This window comes from Papio anubis, chromosome 2, assembly GCF_008728515.1.
Source record: "Papio anubis isolate 15944 chromosome 2, Panubis1.0, whole genome shotgun sequence".
NCBI lineage: Eukaryota > Metazoa > Chordata > Mammalia > Primates > Cercopithecidae > Papio > Papio anubis.
Genome location: NC_044977.1, coordinates 49,738,287 through 49,759,695, shown reverse-complemented (window position 1 = coordinate 49,759,695; position 21,409 = coordinate 49,738,287). Strand labels below are relative to the sequence as shown.

Genomic DNA, 21,409 nt, shown 5'->3' with positions numbered 1-21,409 from the left:
AGCTACATTTCTGAATGGAAGTCTTGAAGAGCTACATCCAAGCTTGTTTTTTTTTTTTTTTTTTTTTAATTGATTCACTTTGGAAGTGAGAGTGAGACACCGAAGTTATTGAACAACAGTGGGGGTGTTCTGACCCTACCTTCCCAAGACTGACTGAATGCCCCTCATTGATCATCCCAAGTGGATAATTGCCAAATCTTGCCGTTCCTCGTGGAATTGTGGACACAACTTAAATGGGATGCAGTTTGCCCTAAACTATCTGCACTGTTTGGGGCCACCTGATCTGAATTAACGAAAAACCAAAGTGGTTGTGATTTTAAAAGAAACCCTGTGATTCTTTTCCCTCACGTGCAGAAACTTAAACCAGTCCTACACAGCTGTTGTTGCTAGGAATTCCTAGGGGACCTGCAGTCTTGCCTAGGTAAGGATGATTTGCAATTAGCATTAGCTGTTGTTGGAGTAGAGCTGCTAGGAAGTGTTTGCATGGATAATTCTCTTGAGTATTTTTCATGGTTCCCCATCCTGGCTCCATCTTCTCCCTATCCCAAGTCTGGGTAAGACGATTTATTTATTAGTTCTTTCTAGGATGAAAAGATTTGTTTGCTAGAGCAAAGGTAAACACCAGCACAGCCCGAGGGACTGAGTTAAATTTGGAGAATGTGGACTCGTGCGAGCTGCAAGAGGGGTAGAGAGGCAGAGCCAACAGTTCATTGCATTAATAACAATCGGTGTGAGTGGACAAGACCTGTCCCCGGCCGAGTGCCTCCTAGCACTGAGGAAAGCAGAACCAAGCTTTGCAACAATAAACTCTGTGCTGGAAGAGACTGCTCACCTCTAACAGGTGCTTACCCAGTGTACTTGAAATCCTCCAGCCACAGGGAACCCATCACTCCCAGTGCTGCCTCATCGGGTGCTGGGTACTCTGATCATGAAGAAGAGTTTCTTTCTGACTGAGGCATATACTGTTCCTCTCTAATATCCCTCCCCAACTCATGGCGCTTCTCTCTCAAGCCAGGTGAGGGAGCTTATTTCATCTTTTTTACAACAGCCCTTCAAAAATCGAAATCTGCCTCTGTAGAATCACAGAATTTTATAGCTGGAGGAAACTTCAGACACAAGTCCTGTTCCAGAAGAGGAAACTATGACACAGAGAGGAAAAGTCACTTGCGTAAGATCTCTCAGTAAGTTACTGGAGAAATCAGTGTCCAAACCCAGACTTCTTGACTTCTGGATCAGGAATTTGTAGTGAATTATGTGAGGGAATACCAGGTCGGGTTGTGCAGGCTGTCCACCGTACAATCCCAAGGGTAAGTTCTTCACCTTTTGGTCTATGTATGGTGCTACCTGGGGGGTGCAGTGCACAGGCTGCTTGGCTATATGTGAAGGACCTGTTGCCTTGATCTGTACTTTGTGCAAAAACAGAACAAAAAGGCCTTTTCATCCAGACAGTTATGACAATAGGGAACAAAATATCTAAGACAACGCTAAAGCTCCTGGATCGTGACTGCTTCCTGTGTGCCAAGCACTGTGCTAGGTGCTTTCTTTGCATTAGCTCACATTTGATGCTACAGTCTAGGGCCTTGGTTGAGTGTCTTGAACTGTTAGACTCTGAATTTCAAAAGCACGGTTGCACCACTCTGATGCCGTTTCGCCAAAGGCCAGACTGACTGGGATAAATCTCCCATGCAGGAACCACATCCTCTTGGACATCAATCAGTGAGCAAAGCTTTCTTCCGCTTTCCTGCATGAAACAGATGAAAGCAAAGGGGGAGAAAAATCCCCACTTTGGGCTGGAGCAGGTCTGGGCAAGGGAGGTTTGAGACTCATATTGCCGAGAGGCATGAGTGACTGCCGAGGGGCTGGGGGACCCTGCTTGTTTGCCTGAATGGGGGCTTTGAGTACAGAGTGGAGGGGGTGCTGCTGATCTGAGACCTGTGCCCAGGGGTACTTGGAGTTGGATGGGATGAGAGGGTGGGGAGGCAGCTCCTTCCTCTTTCTGCTACTTGTCCTGCCCCATACCTTGCTTTAGTGTGAGGATTAGAGGAAGAAGCCAAAATAAATACCCATAGCTCTAACTGAAGGCAGGTCAGTGCACCAGACATGGATTCAAAGCCTAAGGTCCCCGCACTTGTTATGGGACCTTGGAAGAGGCTGGGCCGCAGTTTGCCCATCTGTAAAATGGTGAGGTTGGAGCAGTTGTGTATTTCTCAACCTTTCACCTTTCCTGGACTGCATTTACCATTTCCATTATACTGCCTATACTTTGACTTATTATTTTTCTTTAAATCAGCACATCTTTTTTATTTAGAAAAATGTAACGGAAACTTTTTGTCACTATTGGGAAATGGAAAAACAGTATCAGTTGCCATAAATAGAAGGCAATTGTAAAAATAAGATAGAACAGTAAAACAACACGGGTAAAGACTAGCTTGAGGTGATTCCTTGCCAAGGCTGGGAACTGGAAGCCTGGTCTCTTCGTTAAACAGGGAGAGGTGTTAAAGACATGTGTGCGCCACGTGGAGACTTTCTACCTGGCAAAACCAGAAGAATCCAAAAGGACTAAGAACGGAGTAACTGTCTCATGGTGTGATTCCGTGTTATTTAAATCCAAGCCCTTTTTCTACTAAAAGTGTCTCCCTTCAAGAAACAGCATATAATAGAATTCAGAGAGCCCTTAGTGACCCTGAAACTGAGTGAGCAGCAGCTCAGGGTCTAATGGATGATTGTAAAGTTTCTTCTGTGTAGTTACTTCCTTTGAGATTTGCACAGATAGTAGCATGTTAGTAGCTATGGTAATATTGTTACCAGTCTTTTATAAAAAAAATGTATTACCTGTGTCCATTTTTTCAATGGTATACAAAAGAAGGTTTTATCATTCTTTAGTTTAAAATGTATACCTAGGCTGAGTGCAGTGGCTTATGCCTGTAATCCCAATACTTTGGGAGGCCAAGGCAGGAGGATCATTTGAAGTCAGAAGTTTGAGACCAGCCTGGACAACATAGTGTGTGTGTGTGCATATGTGCATATGTATATATGCACACACACACATATATAAATAGCCGGGCATGGTGGTACGCACCTTAGTCCCAACTGCTCAGGAGGCTGAGGCGGGAGGATCACTTGAGCCAGGAATTTCAGGCTACATTGAGCTATCATCACGCTACTGCACTCCAGCCTGGGTGACAAAGCAGACCTGATTGAAAAGAAAAATTAAATGAAGTGTATCCCTGAAGCGTTCTTTTTTCCCTGAATTGACTCTCACTTAAAAAAAAAAAAAAAGTTTTCAGCAGAGGTCTAGTCCAACATCCTTAGTTTCCAGATAGGCTGTCTTAGGTCCTAAGTCACTGACCAATAGTCTTGGCTAGGGGAACCCAGTCTTCACGTCTGAATATCCAATAGCACCTTGATATGTTGGTTATACACTAGAAGTTTAATAAATGTATACTGATGAGTTGGTGATTTTGAGCCTCACAAGGGGAAAGAAATATCTTTTTTTTTTTTTTTTTTTTTTGAGACAGAGTCTTGCTCTGTTGCCCAGGCTGGAGTGCAGTGAGAAATATCATTTATTAAATACCTGTTTTTAGCAACACAGTGCTGGGTGCTTTGTATACAGTCATTACATACCTGTTTTATGCAAAACACAACACAAACTCACTTGTCCTAAATGTCTCATTTAAATCTTCATCATATGTTTGTGTGTTACATGATAGCCGTCAGCGTTATACGTCAGCACAGATCCCTGAGGCCACTTTTCCCCAACATTTTGTTATGAAAATGTTCACACTTGTTGAGAAGTTAAGAGTTTTAGTGTGAACGCCCATGTGCCCATCACCCAGATTATACCATGCACATGTTGCTGCACTGGTTTTTTCTCCTCTCTCTCTCTCTCTCTCTCTTCCCCTCCGTCCTTCTCTCCCTCTCTGCCTCTCCTCTTCTTCCCCTCTCCCCCTCTGCCCCTCTCCCCACTGCCCTCATCTATTAGTACATATTGTTCTTGACACATTTATGATAGCTTTTTCTGTTTACAGATGAGGACACTGTGGCCCGAGGAGAGCCTGTGAAAGCACCACGGCTAAGCACATAGGCTTTGGAGCCAAGCTGCCTGGGTATTGGTCTACACTTACTGTCTTTGTGACCTAGAACAAGTTTCTGACCTCTCTGTACCTCAGTGTCCTTATCTGTAAACAGAGATGATCATTGTACCTGCCTTGGAATGTCATTAAGACTACAGGAGTTAATACAGCACATGGTAAAATGATCAGTAAGCATTAGCTGTTACTAAGTGACATGACTGAGGTCACATAGTGGGGGATGCAGGATTTGAGTTTGATCCCTGAGGTATGGAATCTGGGAGGGAGAATCTGGTTCCTCTTGTTGTGTATTTCTCTCTGTCTGTCTCTATCTCTCTCTCATACACACCCAACGACTCTTCTGCGTGTGTTTGACTTAACGTTTAGGGCTTTACATCACATCAGGAAAACCAGGACCATGAATTTTGCAAGCTTTTGCCATGGGATGTGGCAGGAACTGTGCCTCTGACTTCTCATGAGATAGGTTCAGGGCTGCCGGCAACATCTGAGCAGTATTGATTTGGAATCATTAGCTGCCTCCTACACCAAAGACAGCAAGGCTAGGGGTTTTATGATTCCATAATCATAGTAAAACTGCCTGTCTCTATTATTATGACTGTAGTTGTTATTTCACTTACAACTTACAGTTAGTTAGGTAGGAATTTCCAGTTCCCATTTTCCAGATGAGAAAACAGGCTTGATGACATGACATGAACTATCTTCTGTCACATGGATGGTAAGTGGCCAAACCAAGGTCAGAACCCAAGTCTGTGCAACTTTCAATCCAGTGCTGTTTCCACTACTACCTGTTTCCTGTGGTCGAAAATTGCCACATTTTCTGGTATTCTTAATCCAAACCTGTTGAGTGTCCTGCTTGCAAGAGACAGGGTGGCACAGCCACCCCCAAAGTGTTAATATTGCTTATTGGTCCAAGAGACTCAAGGAAAAGTGAAAGGACACCTTTCTTTTCTGCTGGCTGGTGGGTTTGTCGCTCTGTTGGCAACTCATCAATACAGCGAGCTTTCCTGGGACTTGCTAATGAGGTACTCAGATGTCTTTCCCTCCTGCAGGCCACTGTGGGGACCCCTGCCCTTGTGTGGCCAGCTGTGCCCGAGGAGCAACCAGGAGTTCTCGGTTTGGAGCATGCCATCTGTTTGGGATGAAATGCTCATTAGGAGAACCTCAGAAGATCCCACCCACCCAGGGCAGCAGCTCATGTGTGCTTGTGCATTGCAGACAGAGCAGTTCAGGATTCTGCTCCGCCAGCCCAGGGTTGTTACAGCTTATGGTTGAAATGCAGCTCGAATTACATGCCCAGGAGTTTGTGTTTGGGCCACATTGTGCAGCATGCATATGAGGAGAGGGAGCAGGAAGACCCAGGAGGTGAATGTGTTGGCTCACTGGTGATGGCTGTTTGTGAAATGACTCATTTTGGGCAAGGATTGCATGGAGTGATGTGTGGAAGGAGAGAGAGGGGGACCAGGTACCACTGCTGGCCTCAGTGGACTGAGAGTCTTGGGGTAGGAAGAGGACTTAGACCCAAGTCACTGAAATGCAAGGTAGAAGAGGCTTAGGACCCTAAGAGTAGGAGTCCAGAGGCGGGCAGGATGGCTTCATGGACAAAGTGACACTTTAGTAGACACTGCAGGGAAAGTAGGCTTTTGACATGGAGGCAGGAGAAAGAGGAGAGAACATACAAGAAATAGGACTCCAATGAAAATGTCTTCCTTCATTCAGAAGGTACCTCGATACCTTTATTCTGGAAAATAGGTCACATCATCTGCAGAAAGGGAAGATGATTCTGTGGAGGAGATGGGGTTGAAAGGCTTAAGGACTAAACACAAACACCATCTCTCTCTCTCGTTTTTGAGTGTAACAGTAGAGCATTGTGAGTGATCCCAGCCAGCTCCCTCACTCAGTCTGCTAGCATTCCCTGAGTATCTGCTGATTGTCTGCACTGTTCTAGGTAGTAAAGGTACTCCGATCTCTGCCCTCCGGAGTTTTTAGGCTGGCTGAGGAGAAAGATGGATAGAGAGGCAGTTAGAGCCTGGGGTGATAAAGTGATAAAGCTTGGTTAGTGGTATGTACAGTTGGCTATGGAGTGGGCAGTAGGGGAGCCTTCAGTATCTGTAGGATATTTGAGATGGGTCCTTTTTTTTAAATTTTGAGATGGAGCCTCACTCTGTTGCCTAGGCTGGAGTGCAATGGCACGATCTTGGCTCATTGCAACCTCTGCCTCCCAGGTTCCAGTGGGGGATTACAGTCTCCCACCACCTTGCCTGGATAATTTTTGTATTTTTAGTAGGGATGGGGTTTCACCATGTTGGCTAGGCTGGTCTTGAGCTCCTGACCTCAGGTAATCCACCTGCCTCGGCCTCCCAAAATGTTGGGATTACAGGTGTGAACCACCGCACCCGGCTGAGGTGGGTCTTGATGGGGAGCAGGAGTTCATGATGGAGACAGTCCAGGAAGAGAAAAAGCCTGCGTGTGAGTCTGGAGGTTCGAAAGGACCTTGAAGTGTTCAGCTGGAGCTCAGGTGCATGGAGTTGGGAAGGCAGGGCAGGCCCAACTGAGAATGCCTTGTATATCAGCGTGACAAGTGTGTACGCCATCCCCTGGGCAGGGGGGAGACCATAGCGATTTTCAACAGGGGAGCGCCGTTGTGTGGATGATGCATTGCATGGATACTTTGCTGGCAGGGTGGAGAATGGAGGGGATGGAGGGATGGGAAGCCGGGAGATTTGTGAAGAGATGGTTGTAGTGGTCCCCTCAAGAGAGAATGACCAACCTGGGGCTGTGGCTGCGGCCAGGGGAGGAGCGGCGTTCTGCCACCAGGATGTCCACAGCAACCATAGTTCTCCAACGCTGATGAACTCCAGAGCTAGATTGCATCTGCCTTTGCATTTCTCTTTTCATTCTTTTGTCTTTTACAGTCTGGTCCAAATAAAAGATTTGAGTTGGTTTCCAGTAAAGGACACAGCAAGAAATAATAGGAATTCAGTCTTTAAGAGTAAAGGAGACAAGCCAAGCAATAAAGTTGTGGGGAGGTCATTGTATGGGCCATCCAGACCTAGAATAGTGACTGCAATTGCAGTTCTGGAATCTAGCACAAAATCTAGCATAAGCATCCCCTCCTTCGTCCTCCCCACCTGTCAGTGCACCCCCAGAATCCTTAGAATGCATAAATATTTTGTGAGGTGATTCTCTGAGAGTGAAACCTGACTTTTATTTATTTTTTACTACCGTAGACAGCGCTGCAGCAACAAATAACACATCATTGTAAAACCGAGGTGATTTACAGCCTCAGCTATCAATCCTCGGTGGGAATGTGACAGAGTTGCAGCTAAGCCTCCTGCTGACTGGTTCCATTGGTGCTGAGAGCCGTGTGGCTGGATTTTTGGCATATCTTAGCTGTGGTATTCATTGGTATCTTTATATCTGCCTGTAAGCCAGGAGCCTTCTTATTATTATGTTTTTGACAAATGAACTCATGCAGAGCTTTCATTAAGTTTCACTGAAAGGACCTAGAAATGCCATGAAAATTATTATAATCTCAAAACCATCACATCCTAATGCATGTGGCTGTGCTTCTTGTTGCAATTGACTGATGAGAATACTCAGTTTTTAATTTTCAGACTTAAAATAAGACCATCTGCAGCTGTTTCTTTTATCAATAATTTTTAATTAAATGCAATAAAATTTACATGGAAGGACCCTAATAAGAAAATCGTGTCAGGAACACACTCATGGTAACATTACTAGCATGCTATTAAGACCCCCCAACTATTTTTTTTTACCTTGCAGAGCTGTAATGTAGATAAGATCCTGATTAAGTGTTAATCACAACGTGGTTTTACCTTCATAAAATCAGGGTTTCTCCCTGTAGGAGGTGTGAATATAATTCTCGCTAATAGAAGAGAGTCTTATCGTCGGAGTTCTTCGGTGAAATGACAGCAGCAGGTCTCCGTGACCAGCTGAGCCCCAGAAGAGGAGTGAAGTCTTTGTTCCAGCTTGAGTCTGGATTTCCTTGAGGTATTTGGACCTCACTTTCCCCAGCTTTTCAAATGGGGATGAGGCTGTCAGGCATAGGATACAGCCAAAGAGGAAAGCTGTGTTGGTAGTCCGTGCATTCCATGAGTACAGATGTGTATCAGGCACCTATTCTGAGCTGGGTGCTGCTCTCTGAGCTCCACATGCAGCAGTGAACAGACTCCTTGTGCTGGGGACAGGCAGACAGTAAACAGACTAATAAGTGAACACAGTAATTATAGTTTATGGAAAAGAAGAAAAAAAAAAATCAATGTGATACAAAGTGACTGGTGGAAGACACACTTCAGACAGGGTGATTAGGGAAAGCTTCTCTGAGGAGGTGAACTTGAGTGAAACGTGAAGGATGACCAGATATCCCAAGGGGAAGGGCATTCAAGGCAGAGGGAACAGCAGGGGCAAAGGCCCTTTGTGCTGAGGCTGGAGGCCTTTGTGGGGTTGGTAGAGAGGTAAGGAAGCCATTGTGAGTGGGGTGCAGAAGGCAATGGGAAGTCGGGTAGGCAGGGGCCTTGTGAAAGATGTGGATTTTACTTGAAAGATACGCCATTGGAGAGAAGTGTCACGATCCAAAGATACTTGAATTATCTAAGCACTTCAGATCATTTCTTTGGACTTGTATGTTTAGGGTAAGATCAGCAAGTAGTTCAAAACTGTAGCTAAGAGTATTTGCCCTTCCACGTGGTCCTCAGGGTGTAGAGAGGCTTGGATTTAGATCACAGCCCTTCACTGAGCTGTGTGATTTTTAAGCAGCTGGGTCTCAGGCTGCTGTCCCACCTATGACTGCGCTGGAGTGGTTTGGAACCAGTGGCGCTGAGGTCTCCTATCCAAGTGCTCTTCCCGGAAGAACATGCTAGTCCAGGGAGCCAAGAGGAGACTGGCCCAGCCACACCAGAGGGATGGTAGGAGGGAATAAGGCTGGGAAGACTCTTGAAAAGGAGTGCATTTAATTTGGATTTGTACCTCCAGGTGAACTGATTTGATCTGTAAACAGTAGGGAGCTATGGAAAGTTTTAGAGCAAGAGGGGGTAGGAGGTACCAAGATCAGCTAGTACTCTAGTACGATTATTGTCAGCTGTGTGGGGTGACGAAGCCGCTACAGAAAGGTGCCTAAACATCAAGGGGTCAAGGCATGACAACAGGCTTAGCTGCTTCTTCATCTGTGTAGTGTGGTGGCCTTCTAGCTGTGGCTACAGCACAGTGGCTCAGTGCAGAATAAACCAGAGCTCTGGCTAGTCTGGAACTTCCCAGTGTCAGGGTTCTCAGGGTGGTCAGTGGCATTTGGTGGGTACAGATGGCAGAACCAGAGAGGCAGCATGGCACAGCAAAAAAAGAGAATGACCTCAAGTCCACCTCCACCCTGACCCTGCCCTCTGATCTGAGCCCCGGTTTTCTCACCTGTACAAGTGGTGGCGACGGTCTCTTCATCACTGAGCACCGTGAGGAGTCTGAGAAATAATGCAGACACCAGGGCTGAGTCAGGTTTTCAAAAAGAATATTGTCAATCTTGTGCTTTGTGCTGGGAGCTGAGGCAAACAGACACTGCTACATAAGAGGCTTCATAGAGCTCCCCCTGCACCAGGTGCTGTCATAGACCCTTTGTATGTGTTAACTCAGTTCGTCTGAAAAATCACCCTGAGACATAAATGCTGTTTTTTTTGTCTGTACTCAGCAGATCAGGAAACTAGGGTACAAAGAGGTTAAGGTGAGGACTTAAGATCATGCAGCTGGTCTGCAACAGAGCGAGAATTTTAACCCAGGCAGTTTCCAGCACCCAGGCTCTCAGCTCTGCTGTGCGGTTCCTTCTTTATGTGCCTCATTGCATGCAATTTGCTGAACGTCCCTTTGGGCATAGTTATCCAGTTTTATTTTTTTAATAGAAGAGAAAACAGGTTCAGAGTGGCGACATGACTTTTAAGCCAGTAAGAATGATGGAGCTAGGACCAGAGGGAGGATGTCTATAGGAATGGTTCTTGCCTCTTTCTAGTTCATCCCTTTGAGAGCTTCCTGACTCTCCAGCTGTCATATAAGGATACACAGTGGAGTATGAATCTTCAGGATGGAAATGTTCTTAATGCAGGTGCTCAGAAGTGGACAACCTACAGAGACTGTCCATTTGCCTGAGTCCACATGGCCAGGGAATGATGAAAAACTGTAGAGAGGAAGAACGGCACACACTATTGCAGTAACAAAGGGACAATCTTGTGCAGAAGGTTTACACTTCCTTAGATTGCCTGGCTATGCTCAGGAATGGCCCTTGGATAATTTGTTATCCATGCTTATAATACTCAGGGTCAGCGGGACAATAAACTCATAATAATTTCTGAGTGACGAATTATTAATGTGTTTTGTCTGGTTCCCTGAGAATGCCCCAAGACTGTCCAGCCTTCCAGAGATGAAGGCAGCCACTGAGCCACGTGTCGGGGAATTCTGAGCTTGCATCTAAGAATTGTGGTGCTTCCCTGTGTTGGAGAGGCCTGATCTTTGGCTGTTTTCTGGCAAGATGAGTGTCTCCGAGTTGAGGTTGTTTTCCGGGATGATGTGACTGGTTTCTATGTAAACAGACCCATTCTCTGCATGCACAGGGTTGGGTCAGAGCCCTGGATAGGGCCCAAAATCTCCAGGTTGAGGCATAACCCAAGAACTTGACATTGGAGGCTTTCTTGTAAGATTTTAATTAAGAAAACAAGACACACACACACACACTAAACAATTCTATCTTACAGAATCTGCTCAGGAACCTTAGGTTCTGCTGTCCTCTCTTACAGTGAGACTTTCTCACACTGAGAGGTGTGTCCAGCAGGGTTGTCTTGTAAGGTAGTGAGCCTCCCCATCATGCTCAGTAATTAAGCACAAGTGGAAGGGACACCAGAATCTTTCACGAGGCTTGCACAGGCCAGGAAGTTTGAGCTCTTGGGGTCATTTTTGGCTGGCAGACAGCATCCTGAGAAAGCAGGTGGTCCACTATAGATACCGCCTCCATGGTCCCTGAAAGGTTTCCAGACCCCAAGGCTGGAGAGGCCCGAGGTGACCAGAGGAAGATCCAGTACCAGCTCTGAGGCCAATTCCAAAAGGCCTCTCCTGGCACAGTGCAGCAGGGTTTTCATGAAGGATGCCCACTTCACCCAGATCCTCTGAAATGCTGGAAGACACACCTGCCGACGAGGCAGCCTCAGAAGGCAGCAGCCCCTGGGTGCTGGTGTGTGAAGTCTGCCTGGGTGTGAAGTCCTGCCCGAGTCAAGGGCCTGGCCAGGTTGAAGGGGTGGGAAGGGTGGTTATGCGGTCATCCTTGGGATTCCCTCCCATACTTAATCTTGGTGGTCTTCTCAGTTTCTGTCGCAATGGGCTCCTTTTTCAAATGAAATCTTACTGGGAACCCCAACATAGAAAGCAAGGGTCTGTTATTATAATTTCCTTTCATAAGTTCAAGTTTTTAACAATAAATAGTATGTCAATTAATGAGGTTGTCATGGTGAATAGAAGTCTTGAAAATTGGGAGTTATGGATCGCAGTGCTGCTGGAAGAGCTTGCTGAGGGGCGATGATTTTGTGAAGTAGCATATTATGGGAGAATGCATTCTCTAGAGTCAGACGGGTGAGTTCAAATCCCAGCTCTGCCACTTACTAGCTGTGTGTCCTTGGGCAAATTACCTAACCTCTCTGTGCCTCAGTCTCTTCATCTGTTAGAAGAGGGGAAATGACACTAGATAGCTACCTCAAGGAGTTACTGTGAGGATTGAATGAGTTAATGCTTGCAAAGAATTTAGCAAAAGCCTCGTAGTTTGCAAGTGTTCACTGCACTGGAGCCATTATTACTAACACCATAGCACCGTCTGTATCCATGAGATTCAAACTAGACATTTGTGAGTCCTCACTCACAGGAGCCCAGGGTTTCTGAGGAATGCAGTTTGAACACCCTATGTCATCTCACATAGTCTGGGCTTTTAATAAGAACTATCTGTTGGGTATACATATTTATAAGTCTTTTTTTTTTTTACCAATAATTTAATCAGACGTTTGCAGAACCCTGTGTCACACACAGCAGGGGAGGTGGAAAATGGCTCATGTTCATTTTTTGTTCTGTTGAGGGAGAGAAGCCACAGGCAGGGCATGTAAAAAGCAGTTTAAGGGGAAAATCGCTTTTGGATCATAAATTCCTGGGTTGTATTTTGTCCCTTGCCTTCTATTTTACAAGAGTGGAAATGAAGTTAACAGTGTAAATGGTGAAAGAAGCAACCTTCAGCAGACCCCGCGATCTGCCACTGCATTATATGTGATATCATTAATCCTCCCACCCGCCGTGCAAGACCAGGATCATCAGCCCCATTTTACAGGCAGGAAAACTGAGGCTCTGAGACATCACATGGCAGAGGAGGCAAACGGACAGTCCGAGATCCCAGAGCACAGAGCAGGCCCCACAAGGCACATGCAAGGACTGAGTGGTGCTTTCTCCCGGCAAGTGTTGCCCCCACCTTAGGAGATGGCGAGCCACTCACGGTGGGTGTGCACAGAGAGGCTGGGTGAGCAGGGAGGCTGTCCTTCTGTGGGTCAGAAAGCTGGACCACAGGTAGGGTGAGGTGGCTCACATGTGTAATCCCGGTACTTTGGGAGGCTGAGGCGGACAGATCACCTGAGGTCAGGAGTTCGAGACCAGCCTGGCCAACATGGTGAAACACCATCTCTGCTAGAAATACAAAATAATTAGCCTCACGTGATGGTGCGTGCCTGTAGTTCCAGCTACTTGGAAGGCTGAGGCACAAAAGTTGCTTGAACTTGGGAGGTGGAAGTTGCAGTGAGCCAAGATCATGCCACTGCACTCTAGCCTAGATGACAGAGTGAGACTCTGTCTAAAAAAAAAAAAAAAAAAAAAAAAAAAAAAAAAAGAGAAAAGGGAAAAAAAAGAAAGCTGCAGTACGAAACCCAGAAAGCTCAGGAGGTCATGAAGCCTTAATGTAGCAGCCACATACTTGTGCACTGCACTTTACAGCTTACAAGCTTTTTTATACATATTAGCTCCATTGATTCTCCCAGCAAGCACCCTTTGGAAAAGGGAAGACACCAGTTACAAGCAAAATTTAAGCAAAGACTTGAAGAAGAACAGGGAGAATTCGGGCAGTTACTTTCCTTGCAAGGCCATGGGTGAACCGTTTTCTAGAATGCCTCTCAGTTCCTTGACTGTAGAATGGAGATAACAGGTGGTGGCAAGTGTGCAGTGGCTAAGAACCCATCCAGTTGCTTGCTGCAGGGTCTGGCCTGCAGAAGGTCCTCAGCGAAGGTTCTTAGTAATTGTTATTTTGATTGTACCTAATATGAAGAAGGGATCAGAGGAGGGCAGGAAAAGGGGCCTCTGAAAGACTGAGGGTCTGGGAAATACCAGGGAAGGGGCAGAGATGAAGAGCAGAAATGAACTTGAGGCTCCAGAGTGCTGTCCAGGATCACACAGCTGGCAAGTGGCAGAGTCAGACTTAGAACCCAGGGGCATGTGCTGTGAAGCCTCCATGCCATGTGTTCCACAAGGAGCCATGGTGAGAGCACAGAGACCCTGGGCCTGAGCTGGGTCAGGGCGTGGCAGGCCATGACCCCAGCCCTGCTCTGAGGGATAACGAGAGAAGGGTGATGTCATACGGCAAGAGATTGTTCTGGGCCACGCTCCCCGCCCGGGAAGCTCCTTGTTAGATGCTGCATCTGGTTTCCAGGGAGGTCCCTGGTCCAAGCCCAAGTTTGCTTGCCGGCCAGAGGCCAGAGGTCAAGGCTGGGTTCAGAGCTGCAGAATGAGTCAATGGCTTAGCGGCATCAGAGAGCTTAGGCAGCTGCTCAGCCTCTGGGGTGAGGAGACCTGCCTGGTCCTCAAACCCAAATGGTCTCCAGACTCCAGGAGGCCCTGAAGTCTCCATTCAGCAACACCGTGAGTGAGGAGAGTTCACGCTTTGCCAGCCTTTGCCTGACTTTTGAATTTTCTTTGGCTCTCCTGTGTTCCCCAGCCTTGAGGGTGGGTGGTTCAAGATTCTACCCAGCCTGTCTGAACTCCCTCATTTACAGAGGAGAAACATGAGGCCAAAGAGGGAAGAGAGAAGTGCTGGGACTTGGTTCCTTGCATAGCCAAGTGGCCACCCTCAGAAAGGCCCAGGGGAGAGAGGGAGGCAGACCCCAATTGCTGATGAGATGTGGTTAAAATAAATATGATAGGAAAGTGAGCAATATTCTGGCAGCACAGAAGGAGTAGCCACGTGCTTTGAAGAAAAGGCCTCCCTAAGGCACTCGCAATGTTAACATGGACATTTGAGCAGGGCTCAAAGGGCGAGTAAGAATTTGCAAACTGAAGAAGAGAAGAAAGGACATTCCAAATGGAAGGGACGGTGGGGACCACATGCACAGAAGCACCTGGGCATAAGGGACTCAGGGTGCACCAAGACCAAGGACACACGCACAGCGCTCAGACTGTTTGCAGCAGGGAGGGACAGAAAGAAGGTGAGAGTTCAAGCCCCAAGCTTGCGGGTCTGAAGTGCAGAGAGTCAAAACAGAGGCTGAGAGTGTTCCGTCAGCGGCTCAGCGGTGGGGCCAATACTCCCAGCCTGGGGCCCTGCGTGCCTTTGCCATCTTTATCGGCCTGTCCCTGACTTTTTCAGCCTTTTGAAACTATTTGAGGCTAAATAGGAGGCTCCTGTCCCCATGGCTGGAGAAGGGGAAGGTGTGAGTCTTTTGAGGCTGGGGTCTTTTGAGGCTGGGTCTTTTGAGGCTGGGGTCTGTCTTGCCTGTAACCCCAGGAGGGGTTATGGCTCAGTTCACCGAGCAGTCATTCATTCTCCAGTTGCTTCTAATCCACCATTCCTTGTTGATAGGCAGAAATTAGTTTCCTTCGAACCCGCTAATTAGAGCTAACAGCTGCGGAGGGATGTATTTGGATGGCATTGGCTGGAGAACTAGCCTTCTCTAGGTTTTGTGGCTTTTCAGAATCCTGCATCTGTCCTCACTCTTTGGCCTGAGGACCACCTGGTTTTTTTTTTTTATAAAGCCCAGCTCTGTGTGGATCCTGCTTCTCCCACAGAGAGGGGGATAGGCTGGGAAGTATTTGCAGGCTTTCTGAGTCAGCAGTGATTGATTATGTTCATGCACAAAAGTGCTCGCGGTGTTCCGCAGTTGGGTTTTGGGCTTAGAGCCCTGGGTCTCTAAGAGTGGACACTGCCCCAGAAAAGGCTCTTTGCTCTCTGCCTCTTGCTGTGTAGCCTTTTTCTTGTGTTTCTTTTTCAGGGCCTCAGTTTCCCCAGAAATGAAGTGATGAGCTAAGTGATTTCATATGGCTGTTCTGAGTCTGACATGACATACTCTTTTTCCGTTGCTGCCATGGCAACTTGCCATAAACTTAGTAGCTTAAGACAACAACCGTTTTTCATCTCCCAGTTCTATGGGTCAGCAGTCCAGTGGGCTTAGCTGCGTCCTCTACTGGGGGTCTCAGGAGGCCAAAGTCAGGGTGTGGGCTGGCCTGGGCCCTCATCTAGAGACTGTGGGGAGATTCCCGGCCATGCCCATTCAGGTCACTAGCTGACGTCCACTCCTGTGGGACTGAGGGCCCTTCCCTGCTAGCTGTCACGGGGCTGGTCTTTGCCCTGGCTGCAGCCTGCACTCCTTCCCCTGTTTTCTGCATGGACTTCTCCAGCAATGGTGGGTTGTGAGTTGACTCTTTCTTGCGCTCTGAATCTGACTCCAGGCAGCACAAGTTCTCTGCTTCTAAGGACCTGTGTGATTAGATTGGGCCCACCCAAATAACCAAGGGTAATCTCCCCGTCATAACCTTCACAACCTTAAGTATGTCAGCAAAGCCCCTTTTGCTAAGTAATGCAGAATAGTCTTAGGTTCCAGGATTGGGGGTGGACACTTTGAGGGCTGTGATTCTGTGTATTACAGGCTGCCATCTGACCCCCAAGTGATTCAGGTCTATCCCAAATGCAAAATGCATTCATTCCATCCCAAGGTCCCCGGAGGTCCCATCCTGTGATAACATCAGCTCAACAAATCTTATTTGAATCTTGTCAGCTCAGAAGTCCTAAGTCCCATTATTTAAATCCAGTATTGGGTGAGGTTCTGGGTATGACCCATTCTGGCGTAATTCCTCTCCATCTGTGACCCTGGGAAACTAAAGAAGTAAGTTATCTGCTCTCAAAATACAATGGGACCAGTTATAGACTTCCAGTCCAAACAGGGAGAAAATGGAAGGTAAAACAAAGGCAGATGACATTGCTGGGGCCTCACATCCCTCTCTCCCAAAACTATAGGGAGAAAATGCAATAGAACCAGCAGTTTCCTACCCGCTCTGCCCCCTCCTTACCTCTGTGGCATTCACTGGCTACAAGTCCACCTGTTATATTCTGGCCCTGTCTTTGGGGTCTTAGGAATACACAGTTGCACAGCTTTGTACCAGTGGGTTAGAAAGAACAGGAAGTTTAATTGAAATGCAGCAGAAAGGATCTAGGTTAAAAGGGTAGGTAGTGTTTGATTTGAAAAGGGTTCGTTAGCACCAAGAAAGGAAAAGCACATGCTTCCAGCACCTCCTCTCCGTTTCTCAACACCAGGAAGTGGGAAATGCACAGGCTTCCGGGGACATTTGACCTGTCATTTCCGAGCTGGGTGGAATTGGGGAATTCACTTAACCTTCCTGAGCCTCAGTCTTCTTGGCTGTAACATGGAGATGCTGCTGGGTGCCTCATAGAGCTGTCATGAAGGTCATGTTACGTGAAGGGTGTTTTGTAGACCGCAGCCAGTGTACAAATAGTAGTTCTATTTGTGATCTGGGATCTGCTGTGCTAGCTGGTGAGGGTAGGGGGCGTCCCAGAAGGTTTGGCTTCCCCTCCTCCTTTGGAATGATTCTCACCTGCCCAAGATAATCTGATTAACTAGTGAGTGTTTAGAGGACCGGAGGGGAGGATCCTGCCCTGGGGGTACAGCACAGGGGCACAGAAGTCTCAACAATGCAGAGCTCTGCCACAGAGGAGGGGAATGGTGCTGCTGGGACAGTCCAGAGGGAGAGAAATTTGGGAGTCCATTTTGGTTCAAAACCCTTTTTTAAGAATGTTTTACAAGAAGCCACAGGCACTCCCAAAATTCAGATCTGCAGGGAAAAATCAAATCTCATATCACTGAGTTCTGGTTCTCCAGCTCCCTGCATAGTTATTGCATCCACGTACAGACATGCACAGGTAACACAGACACACATTTACATTTGTGTTTCTTTTCTTTTCTTTTTTTTTTTTTTTTGTGAGATGGAGTCTTGCTCTGTTGCCCAGGACATAGTGTGCAGTGGTGCGATCTCGGCTCACTGCAACCTCCGCCTCCTGGGTCCAAGCGATTCTCCTGCCTCCAAGCGATTCTCCTGCCTCAGCCTCCTGAGTAGCTGGGACTACAGGTGTGTGTCACCACGCCAGGCTAATATTTGTATTTTTAGTAGAGACAGGGTTTCACCATGTTGGCCAGGCTGGTCTCGAACTCCAGACCTCAAGTGATCTGCCCACCTTGACCTCCCAAAGTGCTGGGATTACAGGCGTGAGCCACCATGCCCAGCCTACATTTATATTTCTATGTCTCTCCCCACAACCCTCTACTTTTTCTAGACATAGATGGAAGCATAGTGAACCTACTCTTCTGGATCTTGCTTTTGTTACTTTACAGATTGTTCCCTGTCAGGGCAGGCAGATCCACTCCCGTTCTTTTTAATGACTGCAAGGAATTCCAATGTCTAATCACCTATTGATAGATATTGAGTTATTTCCAGCCTTCTGCTACTCTAAAAATGGCTCAATCAGTAGCTTTATCCATATTTACATACATTTGTGAACATATCTGAAGGTAAAAACAAAAACCAACCAACCAATCCCGCCACAGTGACATAATCACGCTGAGCATCGGGTTGTGTTTTGTTCTTGCCGTGTGTGAGTGTATATAGTGTGTGTTTTATGTGGGTGTGTCCTGTCATGCACAAGATGTCTTGCTTATTTTAAGTGTGTATTATAAATGTTTGCCTATATTTTAAAATAACGTACTAAATTAATAAAAGTTACTCTCAGGCAGTCTGTGGTAGGCTCAGCGGACACAGCAGGAGCAGGTGACTGCGAATACTCCATTGAGTGGTTGTGCCCCCGATCCGTGTGCTCCTGTCCTTTCATGGTGTATTTGGAGTGCTTCTGGTATGTGGCTGTTTTGTAAAGAACACTCAGGTGCACCTATTTGTAACTGAAGCTTTTCCAGCATTTGAGTATGTTTCCATGGGAGAGATGGCAGGGTCAGAAAGGTGCTGTGTGTTGCCAAAGTGCTCTGCAGAGGGGCTGCCCGGCCATCCTGCTCAGCTGGGCCCATCTGAGATGGGAACTGTGCTATCACCTAGAGGTGGTGAGGAATCATTGTAAAGATGATTGAGACAAGCGAAGGCAGAGGGAGTTACCATCTTAAAGTGTTACATGTAGGGTGAGCATTTACTATTTCTGAGCTGCCTCCGTTCAGAAGAGGTTGGCTTGTGCTTAGGAACGTGGGGGGCCACTGGGTTAAATGCTGCCCTGTCTTGGTTTGTATCAAATTATGGAAGATTGATGAGCGGAGATGGGTCAATGTGAATAATTCAAGATTCTGAGACACAGAGTGGATTACTGGAGAGAGGAAGGAGATGAACAGACTTAGTAAAGGATCAGGCTTTTTTTTTTTTTTTAGGATAAGATTTCAGAAAAGATACAGGAAAAGTCACAGCTATAGGGCATGGGTGTAACTGACAATTGTCCTTTCTCCCTGTCTATAAAGGACACTGGTGGGGCAGGGCTTTGGAGCAGTCTGCCAGGCTGGAATCTGGGTGCAAAAGGACGCCCTGTCACTGGACAGTGTGAGTGGGGGATGCCTGCCCCCAGAACACCCCTCTCCTGCCTGCTTCCTGCACATTTCCACTCACTCCCTCAAGAGTGCTTGCTCCTGGGGGTTTAGAAGGCCCCCACCTACTCTCCCAGGGTGCAGGGTCCCAGGCCGTGGCCCTCTGCAGTCCTTTCTTTCCAGCGAGGACTCAGGCAGTTGCCGAGATCCAGATGTTTGGCTTCCATCTCTGCTCGGCACAGTGCTCTCCTGAAAGTGAAGTCTAGGGTGTGCTTTTGTCCTGAAAAGGCATCCCAGCTTGGGCAGCTGCAACTTTCCAGGACCCAGCAAAATAGAACTACACGTCCCCATGTTGAAATGCCAAGTTGTCCTCAAACCAACTCAGTGGTGTTCACAGCCAGGCCCTTCTACCATTTCCCTCTGAGGAGTCCAAGGGGAGCTTCTCCTTAAACCTCAGACCTCAGGACCACAGCCATGTCCCTCGCTCCTTCAACATGTGGCCAGCTGCTTGGTGGCTGGAAGTGACTTTACTGGGGGACCAGGAACTTCTAAGTGTGGCTTCCTCCCAGATCACCAGGGCCTAGGTACATGCACGGTCACAGAAACCAACCTGGTGCAGGTGTCTAAACCCCCATTGGATCCCCACCCCTGTGCATCTCAGGCTTGAGAGGGTGCACCCTCGCTTTCCTCAATGCAAGCTCTCCTAGGCAGGGCTCCAGAGCCCACCTCAGGGCCTCTCACACTAGTCAGAACCCATTCTTCAGCTTCCCTCTGTTCTCCTCGACATGCCCCGGCTGTGCTGTGCGTTATACTCTGATGTTCCTTCAGTCTTTCTGCGTGTTCAGATCCTCCCCAGGGCACACCCTCTCCCTGAAGACTTTGTGCTATCTGTGGGCAGGTTGTGATAGCTCTGATGTTGTCTGGATTTTCCCAGCAGCTTTCTTGTCCTTCTCAGATAGCTTTTGGAACCCTCTGCCATCTTCCCTGTTGGTGGCTGTGTGTATGTTTTCCTGTTGCAATTCCTGCTAGACTGTGTTCTCCTAGGGAGCAGGAACTTGTCCCACTCCTTCCTTCACTGTCTTGCAGGTGTCTTGCCTGTTGGATACTGTGTGTTGGGTGTGAGAATGGGTGGGGGGTGGGTGGACAGAAAGGTGGGTGTCAAACTCTGGCCCCTCTGTCCGTGGGGTCACCTTGTCTAAGATAGATTGCTGCGATGAGACCTCTGAGCTGGGCCTCCTCCTCACTGTTGAAATGGAAAACAGAAGTATATTTTTAAGTGTTTGTTATATTTATCAAATGAAGTCTTATATTTCTCGTTCTTAATTTTAAAGTCCCAAGAGTTGAATACTTGATATTTCTTCAAGAAAAAGAGAATCTAAATTGAGTTGCTTATTTTCTCATGTTTGACATTTAGCTTGATTTATCTTTTTCTTTCTTAGGCTCTGGCTCTCGATGAAAGGAAGGGTCCCCATCCCACACTTGGCACAGTTCTTGGCACATAGCAGGGTCTCCATATGTAGTGAACGGAATTGCACTGTGATCCACAGCATGAGAGTCCCCTGGGTCTCTGCAGCTTGGAGAGCGTCCTCTGCGTGTGGCGAGGGTGGATTTTTAGCTCGGGAAAGTCAAGGCTGATGTGCTGTGTCAGATGCCCTTGCTGCTGTGGTCTTTTCCTCTTAGCCTTGAAATCAGGGGCCGGGCACCCCCTTCCCTGTAGACGCTGTCTCAGGGATGGCCACTGAGTCCACCCCAGGCTCTGTGGCAGGCGTTGCATGCAGTGTGCCATCCAGATGCCAGGTAGCCCTGCTCAGTGTGCCAGGTATGCTCTCACTGTTGTTGAGGTCACAGCCAGCCCCTCCCCATCAAGGGAGCGGTTTCCATGGACAAGGCACCAGTCTGCTGGCCGGAAGGAATCCTGGACACTTGGGCTCTATACCTGTACGTGCCCAGGGCGCTTTTTTTTTTTTTTTTTTTTTTTTTTTTAGGGGAGACAGAGTCTCGTTCTATCGCCCAGGCTGTGGTGCAGTGGCGCGATCTCGGCTTACTGCAACCTCTGGTTCCCGGGTTCAAGTGATTCTTGTGCCTCAACCTCCCGAGTAGCTGAGATTCCAGGTGTACACCACCACACCCAGCTAATTTTTGTATTTTTTAGTAGAGATGGGTTTTTGCCACGTTGGCCAGGCTGGTCTCGAACTCCTGACCTCAGGTGATCTGCCTGCCTCGGCCTCCCAAAGTGCTAGGATTACAGGTGTGAGCCACTGCGCCCAGCCCCCAGGGTGCTTTTCTAACTTCCTTTGAAACTCACAGCAACCCTGTGAGTTGGAGGGACAGGATTCCTATCCCAACCGGATAAGTGAAGAAACTGAGGCTGACAAAATCGAAGTGGCTTGTCCGGGGTTGCACAGCTAGGGGAGCAGGGATTTGAACCTGAATGTCCTGACCCTTTCAGCTGTA

At 47.6% G+C, this 21,409-nt stretch overlaps 1 protein-coding gene across 1 annotated transcript in view; it reads left to right on the top strand.

The window, feature by feature from the left end:
• FGD5 (FYVE, RhoGEF and PH domain containing 5) overlaps window positions 1–21,409 on the top strand; it is a 124,030-nt gene that overhangs the window by 11,882 nt on the left and 90,739 nt on the right. The gene's annotated exons all lie outside the window — the stretch shown is intronic.